Below are 11,225 nucleotides of genomic sequence, written 5' to 3'. Positions count from 1 at the left end.
TTTTTGAATATACTTACCCGATAATCATGTAGCTGTCAACTCCGTTGCCCGACAGAATTCTACGGAAGGGATACGCCAGCTATCACTATACTAGAAGGGGGTGTACTCACCAGCGCCACCTGTGGCCAGGTACTGCAGTACTTCTTGTTGACACCACCTCAATTTTTCCTCGGTCCACTGGTTCTCTATGGGGAGGAAGGGTGGGTCAATTAAATCATGATTATCGGGTAAGTATATTCAAAAATTTATTTTACTAATGAAAATAACATTTTTCAATATTAAACTTACCCGATAATCATGTAGCTGATTCACACCCAGGGGGGTGGGTGAAAACCAGTGTACATGACTAAAGGATAGCCAAGTATCCCGTATTTCATATAATCAGTTATTCAGAATAACAATGAAATAATAAGTACCTGGTAAGGAAGTCGACTTGAACCGTTACTCTGCCTTCAATAAGTTGGTCTTCCTTACTGAGCGCAGCGTTCCTCTTAGGAGGCTGAATCAACTCTAAGGTGCTAAAGTATACAGGGCTGCAACCCATACTAAAGGACCTCTACACAACCTCTAACCCAGGCGCTTCTCAAGAATGAATTGACCACCCGCCAAATCAAAAAAGGATGCGGAAGGCTTCTTAGCCTACCGTAACAACCCAAAAAACAACAATAAAAGTATTCAAGAGAAAGGTTAAAAAAGGTTATGGGATTAAGGGAATGTAGTGGCTGAGCCCTCACCTACTACTGCACTCGCTGCTACGAATGGTCCCAGGGTGTAGCAGTTCTCGTAAAGAGACTGGACATCTTTAAGATAAAATGATGCAAACACTGACTTGCTCCTCCAATAAGTTGCATCCATAATGCTCTGCAGAGAACGGTTCTTATTAAAGGCCATCGAAGTGGCTACGGCTCTCACTTCGTGGGTCCTTACCTTCAGCAAAGCAAGGTCTTCATCCTTCATGTGAGAATGGGCTTCTCTAATCAGAAGCCTTATATAATACGAAACTCCGTTTTTGGACATGGGCATCGAAGGTTTCTTGATTGCACACCATAAGGCTTCTGACTGTCCTCGTATAGGTTTTGACCTATTAAGATAATATTTCAGAGCTCTGACAGGGCAAAGAACTCTTTCTAGCTCGTTACCCACCATGTTGGAAAGGCTAGGAATTTCAAACGATCTAGGCCAAGGACGTGAAGGAAGTTCATTCTTAGCTAAAAATCCGAGCTGTAAAGAACATGTTGCAGATTCGGATGTGAACCCAATGTTCTTGCTGAAGGCGTGAACCTCACTCACTCTTTTAGCTGTTGCAAGGCAGACGAGGAAAAGAGTCTTGAGGGTAAGGTCCTTGAAGGAAGCTGACTGGAGAGGTTCGAACCTAGGAGACATAAGGAACCTTAAGACTACGTCTAGATTCCAGCCTGGAGTGGGTAAACGACGTTCTTTAGAAGTCTCGAAAGACTTAAGGAGGTCTTGAAGGTCCTTGTTGGAAGAAAGGTCCAAACCTCTGTGACGGAGAACTGAAGCCAACATACTCCTGTACCCTTTAATCGTAGGAGCCGAAAGGGATCTCTCATTCCTTAGATGTAATAGGAAGTCAGCTATTTGGGTTACAGAGGTATTGGTAGAGGAAACTGCATTGGCTCTACACCAGCTTCGGAAGACTTCCCACTTGGATTGGTAGACTCTACGAGTGGATACCCTCCTTGCTCTGGCAATCGCTCTGGCTGCCTCTTTCGAAAAGCCTCTAGCTCTAACGAATCTTTCGACAGTCTGAAGGCAGTCAGACGAAGAGCGTGGAGGTTTGGGTGTACCTTGTCTACGTGAGGTTGACGTAGAAGGTCCACTCTTAGAGGGAGAGTCCTGGGAACATCGACCAGCCATTGTAGTACCTCTGTGAACCATTCTCTTGCAGGCCAAAGGGGAGCAACCAGCGTCAGCCGTGTCCCTTCGTGCGAGACGAACTTCTGAATGACTCTGTTGATGATCTTGAACGGTGGGAATGCGTAAAGGTCGAGATGGGACCAATTCAGCAGAAAAGCATCCACATGAACTGCTGCTGGGTCTGGAACTGGGGAACAGTACAAAGGAAGCCTCTTGGTCATGGAGGTGGCAAACAGATCTATCGTAGGCTGACCCCACAAGGTCCAAAGTCTGTTGCACACGCTCTTGTGAAGGGTCCATTCCGTGGGGATGACTTGATCTTTTCTGCTTAGGCGATCTGCTGAGACGTTCATGTTGCCCTGAATGAACCTCGTTACTAGAGTGAGGTTTAGACTTCTTGACCAAATGAGGAGGTCCCTTGCTATCTCGTACAGGTTCCTCGAATGGGTCCCTCCCTGCTTGGAGATGTAAGCCAAGGCTGTGGTGTTGTCGGAGTTCACCTCCACCACCTTGCCTAGCAGGAGGGACTTGAAGTTCATTAGGGCCATATGAACTGCCAGCAGCTCCTTGCAGTTGATGTGGAGCGTTTCCTGTTCCCTGTTCCATGTTCCCGAGCATTCCTGTCCGTTCAAGGTCGCGCCCCAGCCCGAGTCTGATGCATCCGAGAAGAGATGAAGATTGGGGGTCTGAATCGCTAACGATAGGCCCTCCTTGAGAAGGAGGTTGGTCTTCCACCACAAGAGAGTGGTCTTCATCTCTTTGGTGACAGGAATAGAGACTGCTTCGAGTGACAAATCCTTGTCCCAATGAGCTGCTAGATGGAATTGGAGAGGGCGGAGGTGGAGTCTCCCTAACTCGACGAACAGGGCTAACGATGACAGGGTCCCTGTTAGACTCATCCACTGTCTCACCGAGCAACTGTTCCTCTTCAGCATGCCCAGGATGCATTCTAGGGCTTGGCTTATCCTTGGGGCCGATGGAAAAACCCGAAAATCCTGACTCCGAATCTCCATTCCCAGGTAAACTATGGATTGGGAGGGAATGAGCTGGGACTTTTCTAAGTTGACTAATAGACCCAGTTCCTTGATCAAGTCCAAAGTCCAGTTGAGACTCTCCAGACAGCGACGACTCGTGGAGGCTCTCAACAGCCAGTCGTCTAAATAAAGGGAGGCTCTGATGTCCGATAAGTGGAGGAATTTTGCAATATTCCTCATCAGATGCGTAAACACCATAGGAGCTGTGCTTAGGCCAAAACACAGGGCTTGGAATTGGTACACAACCTTTCCAAAAACGAATCTCAGGAAAGGTTGGGAGTCTGGATGAATAGGAACGTGAAAGTAAGCGTCTTTCAGATCCAACGAGACCATCCAGTCATCCTGCCTGACCGCTGCTAGGACCGACTTCGTCGTCTCCATAGTGAACGTCTGCTTGGTGACATAAGCATTGAGCGCGCTGACGTCCAGCACCGGTCTCCAACCTCCTGTCTTCTTGGCCACCAGAAAGAGACGGTTGTAGAAGCCCGGGGATTGATGGTCCCGGACTATAACCACTGCCTTCTTCTGTAACAGGAGCGACACCTCCTGGTGTAACGCTAGCCTCTTGTCCTTTTCCTTGTAGTTGGGAGAGAGGTTGATGGGAGAAGTGGTCAGAGGGGGTTTGCGGCAGAATGGTATCCTGTAACCCTCCCTTAGCCACCTGACAGACTGGGCGTCTGCACCTCTTCTTTCCCAAGCTTGCCAGAAGGTCTTGAGTCTGGCTCCTACTGCTGTCTGGAGAGGAGGAGAGTCAGTGTTTGCCTTTTGAAGTCTTGGAACCTTTCCTAGACCTGCTCCTGGAAGAGTCTGGACGGGAGCTTCCTCGGCTGGGGGCTCTGCCACGAAAGGGCGGAATAAACCTTGTAGCAGGAGTATCAGCCACTGGGGTGCGGTAAGTCCTGGGAACTGAGGGAGCAACCTTAGCTTTACGAGCTGAAGAGGCCACAAGATCATGAGTGTCCTTCTGAATCAGGGCCGCAGACAAATCCTTGATAAGCTCTTCGGGGAACAAGAACTTAGAAAGCGGAGCAAAAAGGAGTTGAGACCTTTGACAAGGTGTGATGCTGGAAGAAAGAAAAGTACAAAGTTGCTCCCTTTTCTTAAGAACTCCTGAAACAAACATTGATGCAAGCTCGCCGGACCCATCCCGAATTGTTTTATCCATGCAGGACATTAAAAGCATGGCTGAGTCCTTGTCCGCAGGGGAGGTCTTCTTGCTCAAGGCCCCCAGGCACCAGTCGAGAAAATTGAAAATCTCAAAGGCACGAAATACACCCTTTAAGAAGTGGTCTAAGTCGGAGAAGGTCCAGCAGACCTTAGAGCGCCTCATCGCTGATCTACGAGGAGAGTCGACCAAACTTGAGAAGTCAGCCTGGGCAGAGGCAGGGACTCCCAAGCCTGGTTCCTCTCCTGTGGCATACCATACACCCGCCTTAGAAGTGAGCTTAGTAGGTGGGAACATAAAGGAAGTCTTCCCTAGTTGCTGTTTGGACTGCAACCAATCCCCTAATATCCTTAAAGCTCTCTTAGAGGATCTAGCAAAGACGAGCTTAGTATAGGCTGATTTAACAGGTTGCATGCCCAGCGAAAACTCAGATGGAGGAGAGCGGGGGGGTAGCAGAAACAAAATGGTCCGGGTATACCTCTCTGAAAAGAGCCAGGACCTTACGAAAATCAATGGGTAGAGGAGAAGACTTGGTTTCCTCCACGTCCGAAGAGGGATCTAGGTGCGCAGCTTCCTCCTCAGAAACCTCATCACCAGAGTGTAGCGAAGTGAGAGGTAAGGTAACAGCGGTATGCTGAACAGCAGAATCTGAACAAGCGGGTGCATAAACACTTGTGGCTTCATCCTCAAGTCTCTGTTGCTGAGTTAAAACCTGAGGTTCAGGCTGCAAAGACTGGTCAAGAAGAGTAGAGGAAGGTAGGCGCATGGGTTGAGGTGGCCGACTCCTAGCATGAGCTTCTTGTCTCAAGAGTTGCGCTTGCTGCAAGGATTGCGGATGCGCAGTAGCAGGTTCCTGAGGAACGAGTTGAGGTTCCTGAGGTGTGAGCTGCGAGAGCTGAGGTAGCGGCTGCGCAGAACGCAGTTCCTGTCTCGCGAGTTGAGGTTGCTGAGGTGCTTGAGGCTCTCGCCTTGAGGAGAGTTGAGGTCGCTGCAGCGAGAGCTGAGGTGTCTGCCTCATGGATGGAAGAGGTTGTCGTACCTCAAGAGGTTGTTGCTTCGATGGTCTAACCGCAAGAGGAAGAGGAGGAAGTAAGGCATAAGACTCCTGCTCCCAATGTTGAGGTTGTCTTAAGGAAGGCGGAGGTTGCTGCACACCGCTGGTAACTGGCAACTCAGAACGCAGTAAGGTAGCCTGAGGAACCTCAACTTCGTACGCCTGGCAGACTGGACTGCGGTGAGGCGGAGCGCTCGCAGGAGGTGGTGTAACCTTCTCAGCCTGAAACTCACGCATTAAGACCGCAAGCTGTGACTGCATGGACTGCAGTAAAGTCATCTTGGGGTCAACAGACGCTAAGGTCTGCTGAGGCAAAGCCTTAACAGAAGATGAGGTCTGTTGAGGCATCGCCTTACCTCTCTTAGGAGGTGTGCAGTCACCTGATGACTGCGGAGAGTCAGAGCTAATCCAATGACTGCAACCAGGTTGTAGAACTCTTGAGGTTTGGACTCTACGTTTAAGAGGTCTTGAGACCTGAGTCCAGCGTTTTCTCCCCGACATTTCTTCTGCAGACGAGGAAAATAAGGGCTCAATCGTCTGCGGGTGGGAGTGACGGTCTCTGTAAGACACGCCCGCAACCACCGAGGATACTTCTGTGCGCCGATCAAGGCCTGCCGAACCCTTTTGCCCTTCGACATTGCTTCTCCCCTGGGCTTGGGAGCTTGCAAGAGGTCCCGGACTGGGAGGACGACTGGCACGCACAGAAGTACCCTCACGCACAACACTGACACTGACACTAGCACTCGGCACCGCACTGACACTAGCACTTGGCACAGCACTGGCACTATCACCTCCCACTGCACTTTTGACCTTAAGTTCTTTGACGTCTGCCAAAAGAGACTTATGGTCACTAACCACCGATTCCACTTTGTCACCTAAAGCCTGAATGGCACGCAAAACATCGGACATATCAGGTTGAGCACAAATAGTAGGATCGGGGGTAGCCACTACAGGGGGAGGAAAAGGTTGAGGATCATGAGGTGAGGAAAAAAGTGAAGAGCGAGAAGAACTCCTCCTAACTCTCTCTCTCTCTAACTTGGTTGAATATTTAAGGAATCGAACAAATTCAAGTTCCGAAAGACCGGCGCATTCCTCACATCGATCTTCCAACTGACAGGGTCTTTCCCTACAGTCAGAACAAGCGGTGTGAGGATCAACCGAGGCCTTCGGAATACGCCTATTACAAGACCTACATCGTCTATGGGGTGGGGCTTGTGAAAGGTCAGACATCTTGAATCAAAGAGCTAGTCAAGGGGGATTCCAAATCAAGCAAAAGATCGTTAACCGTTAATCAAAACCAAATAAAAGCTATCTAAGCTAATAGAAGAGTTTCCAGTATAGCGAAAGCTGAAATCTTAGAGAAATACTTCACCAAAAACCGTGAACAATACTCCAAAATTATAAGCGTATCCAAGAACGTCTTGCCGGAAGCACGACAGAGGAAAAATTGAGGTGGTGTCAACAAGAAGTACTGCAGTACCTGGCCACAGGTGGCGCTGGTGAGTACACCCCCTTCTAGTATAGTGATAGCTGGCGTATCCCTTCCGTAGAATTCTGTCGGGCAACGGAGTTGACAGCTACATGATTATCGGGTAAGTTTAATATTGAAAAATCAAAGGCATTAACACTTGAATTCGGAAGTCTATATAAACTATGATGAAATAAATTCAATGATCTTGGCATCTGAATTCTACCTCTAAATCATGAACTCATTATCCGAGTTTTCTTCAAAACAAAAAAGCAACAATTTTTCATCTGATATACCGTACACAATTTTGAAATATGAAAGAATAGATGAAAAGCCATTAAGCCTTGACTTTGCATTAGTTGGTGTATCAAAAGACTTCTTTATCATCTCTGATTTGTGACTTTTTCACCAACTGACCTAAATATTTGCAGATCTTCAATACAAAATCAATATCCAAGACTATTTTCTACTATCCTTATCTATGCAATTAATTGAATTGGTCCCACAATCTGTTTCTTGTTTTTCTTTTCTATTTTTTTCCCAATAATTTCTTGTACAATTGCCACAGATTAGTTTTGAGCTGTATTCATTCTCAAGACGTCCTTACATCTGACAGCGGGAGCAGTTCGGCATATGATAGCAGTCCCATATGACATGTACCCCAATAGGAAATTTTCTAACCCTCATCATCAATATCCTTCTGAATTTCAGATCCATATCTTGGAATGATGTGAGCAGTCCCACCTGGGGAAGGTTTCGTGAATACAAACTTTTTTTGTATGTTAGGCAATGATTGTTCTTTTCATAATTTTTCTTCTGTAGTAACAAACCTGCAAACAAAGAAAAAATATATAGAAAGTGCCCTTTAATTGAATATAGAATGATCACACAAAACTATTCAATGTGCATTAAAGTATAACAATCTCTATAAAAAGGGGCAACAATATTATCAGTAAACTCCATCTAATACAAGTAATGTAAAATATATCATAACTAATAATTTATTGATAAAATGTTAGCAAAGCAGAGCACGGAATGACATTTGTGAGGCCTTGGTTCACAAGTGCAAATTCTCGGAACACTACTACCTTAAATATTTCTTAAATACATATAGGGATAACCTTAAATCACTTAAAGTTTAGATCAACTGATATTGGTTCAATTGGTATGCTATATTGCATCATGCAAAAGCTTATCTTTCATTATTTTTAGCTTTAGCCGGTACATTCATTTTCCTCACCAAAACTGATTATTGCATTAAATGTTGTCAAATAACTTTCCAATGAGAATGACAAAGCAAGAGGAAAATGCCACATTGGATTGTCTTATCTTGGCAAAATGTTATTCGAGTCCATACTTTTAAATGAGGAAACCTTGAAAGAAAACAGACTCTAGGCTACCTTAGGTCTGTTCTAGATTTCTGAAATATATAGAACCAAATTCCTTCTCTAAGTACAGAAGAGGGGAAAAGAAATTTGTGAAAAATGAGAATAAATGTGAATAATGGGAACAAACTGGTGAAGACTAGGAAGATAAGCTCATGGAAAAATGGTAAGAGAAACTAGTGAAAAAAGGATATAAAAAACATTAACTGAACACCGCTCCAATACTGAATGTGAGGAGAGCACTGGGCTACTGGAGTTTTTTGGACAGAGTTACTTATTTGGGCTATATAACTGAACGCTGGGGCTTGTGAGGCTCTTCCGCTTCCAAATGCAAGGGAGGGGGGATTTCTGCAGTTACAATATGAAGTAAAGGTTAATAGGCTGTAGAGCAAAATGAAAAATAAGTGGTAACGTTAACAAATCAGAAGGATATAAAGCAAGTACAGCTAGGGACAGGAAGAACATTGCTAAGGCCCTGAAATACTATCATGCCTACAGTACATGACATGAGGTGCACTTTTGACACTAACCCTCACAGCTGTAATGGGCAATGGAGATCCTCCACATTTGAATTTCAAACTTAAAATATTACATGTCTGAAAATCTTAAATGTGAAGTTTTACTATACGGTTCAATTTACCAACTTCGGTATGGCCAAAGCAAAGTCCTTCAAAAGAAGGCAACTGTGTTACCCCATACGAATGGGAAAAAGCACGCTAGTAGAAGTTATGGTCTAGTCTATGATAGCATCTTGCTGAAATTCACCGAGAGGTTCTGCTAATCTCAAGGTTCTCTCCATTCAGATAGTGAAACTTAAAAAATAGGTTCCAAATTATGTCAATGGGTATCTCAGAACTGTGTTAGGATTTTTGACCCATTAAAGGCTAAGAAAGAAAATTATTGGAAAACTCAAGGATATGTATAATACGTTTAGTACAACACAGACAAATTTTCACAACTTTCTAATGCTCATAACTTGAAAGGATAAATGTTCCACATTGAGACTTATGATAAGAGCATTTCTGAAGGTCATCTTAGTTCTATCTTATTGCCTTTGCCCATTGCATTTGGATTTTACTTCAATATTAATGATACACCAAGCAATAAAAAGATCTGACACCATACTGTATCAAGAAAAATCATGTTCCTGAAGAAGAATCCAACCTCTGGTTATAGCAACATGAATTGAAACCGAAAGACTTTTATATAAATATCATCAATATTCACAGATTCCAATGAACCAAACTAAGGACCTAAGTTTCTGAATACTGAAGTCTCCGCTCCGGAAAACTTGCTAAAGAAGAATAAATCATCAAAGTTTCCTCCCTTACCTCTGTCATACCAGAGATGTTTTTTACTTTAACTCTGGCACCTTTCAGAGTGTGCTTTCCATTGATCCTCATGCGGTTAACTTTTTACTGTTCCTGAGGAACAAGAAGGCCCTTTCAGTCACTGAGGTAAAAGCTACCCCTTCGGCCTTGAGCCAAGCATTCAAACAAAGGACTGGATCTCTTTGACTCTTGGGAACTCTCAGCCCTGATTTGAAGTTTCGACCAGTCTTGACCTATTGAGAACTAAAACCGCCCTCCTGGGATGTGACAAAGATCCTGTAGCCCTTAAAAACAGCATACAAACTTTTGACATATTAGAGATTTATGATTTCAGTTGAATTTGTTTGTATTTCCAAATGTTTGTAAGTTGAGGACCTCCCTATACATAACCAAATCAATGTTTATATAAACTTTGGGTACTGACAAATCTAGCCAACTATGATGATGGACTTCATTGAAGTGAGACTTACCATATTGCTTGTGATGGTGTCCCGTTGTGTGTTGTCCATTTGAGGGTGGCATCCTGTAGTGGGGTGTCCATTTGAGGGTGGCGTCCTGTTGTGGGTAGCTCAAGTTGTCCCCCGGTGTAGGGGATCCATCATCATAGACTGCATTATTTGCCGAGGGTATTATCCAGATACCTGCAAAGGTTCAATAATGAATCATTTCATGAAACTGGATAACTGTAACAGTAAATTCAATTTTCTGAGATGTGTTTGAAAAATCATATTCCTGACAAACATTTTAGAATAAATGATTTATCTGGAGGAGTTATTCAACAACGATTATTTAAGAATGATTAATGATTTACAAGATATTTTTCTAATCAAGATATGTGCCATCAATAGTATAAAATTTAGCGTGTGTTTTGGAATAAACAATTACATGACAAATTTCTTCCAAGTGTGAATTTGCACTTTACCACAACATAAATTTAATTATCTTGTCTCTCACGCGAGCCATGTCAACATACAATCAGCGGCAAGAGGCTCGTCCAAACATCTATCTATCTATCTACCAAGGCACTTCCCCCAATTTTGGTAGGTAGCCGACATCAAACAAATAAAAAAAAAAAAGGGGGACCTTTCATCTCTACGCTCCTCCTAACCTGACGAGGGACTCAACCGAGTTTGGCTGGTACTGCTCGAGTGCCACATCTCATCCTTCCCTGTTATCCACCACAGATGAAGCTTCAAAATGCTTAATCCCCTACTGCTGCTACCTCTGTGGTCAACCAAGGTAACCAGAGGAAGCAGTAGGGCCTACCAGAACTACGTCACAATTGCTCGCCACTCATTCCTATTTCTAGCACGCTCTTTTGCCTCCTATCACCCAGAACTACTTCACTCCATCCATCCACCCAAACCTTGGCCGCCTTCTTGTACTTTTCCCATCAACTCTTGCTTTCATCACCTTCTTTAGCTGACAGCCATTTTCCATTCTCTCAACATTACCAAACCACTCCAACACATTCATATCCACTCTAGCTGCTAAATCATTTCTTACACCCGTTCCAAATATGGATTAATAGAATACTGTATTAAGTAAAAGCTATTTCTTAATGATCTCTTTTTTTGTAGTTGGAAAAAATGAAATAGGGAAAAATGTCGATGTTTCCTTTAGATTGAAAATAAATCAAGATTTCAAAATTCATAAACTTACCTCGACATTATACCATTCCCAATTCGATGTCGCTGACAAAGTCATTTCCATACATCTACATAGGTTCGATTCGATACAACCCAAGTTTATTATTACAAGCCAAGCGGCAGCTCTAAGCTTGAAAACCAAAATAACATTGAAAAACTTGACTTGAATTTCTTCCAAAATCAAGAAAATTTTCAACTATCGCAAGTATGTTAATTATAGAAATTTCTCACTATAGCATAAAGCTCTTGAAAAACTAATAC

General features: G+C 44.0%; 1 long non-coding RNA gene across 1 annotated transcript; it reads right to left on the bottom strand.

Moving 5' to 3' along the window:
* Window positions 1–6,745: 6,745 nt before the first annotated feature.
* Window positions 6,746–11,219, bottom strand: LOC137652041 (uncharacterized). Its single transcript, XR_011046161.1, has 3 exons — window positions 10,978–11,219; window positions 9,786–9,956; window positions 6,746–7,429 (listed from the first exon to the last, which is right to left on the bottom strand). It is a non-coding gene; the product is annotated as an uncharacterized lncRNA (long non-coding RNA).
* Window positions 11,220–11,225: the final 6 nt, after the last annotated feature.

The sequence above is a fragment of the Palaemon carinicauda genome, chromosome 13 (assembly GCF_036898095.1).
Source record: "Palaemon carinicauda isolate YSFRI2023 chromosome 13, ASM3689809v2, whole genome shotgun sequence".
NCBI lineage: Eukaryota > Metazoa > Arthropoda > Malacostraca > Decapoda > Palaemonidae > Palaemon > Palaemon carinicauda.
The sequence above is the reverse complement of the archived record's forward strand: the minus strand, read 5'-3'. Positions and strand labels throughout refer to the sequence as shown.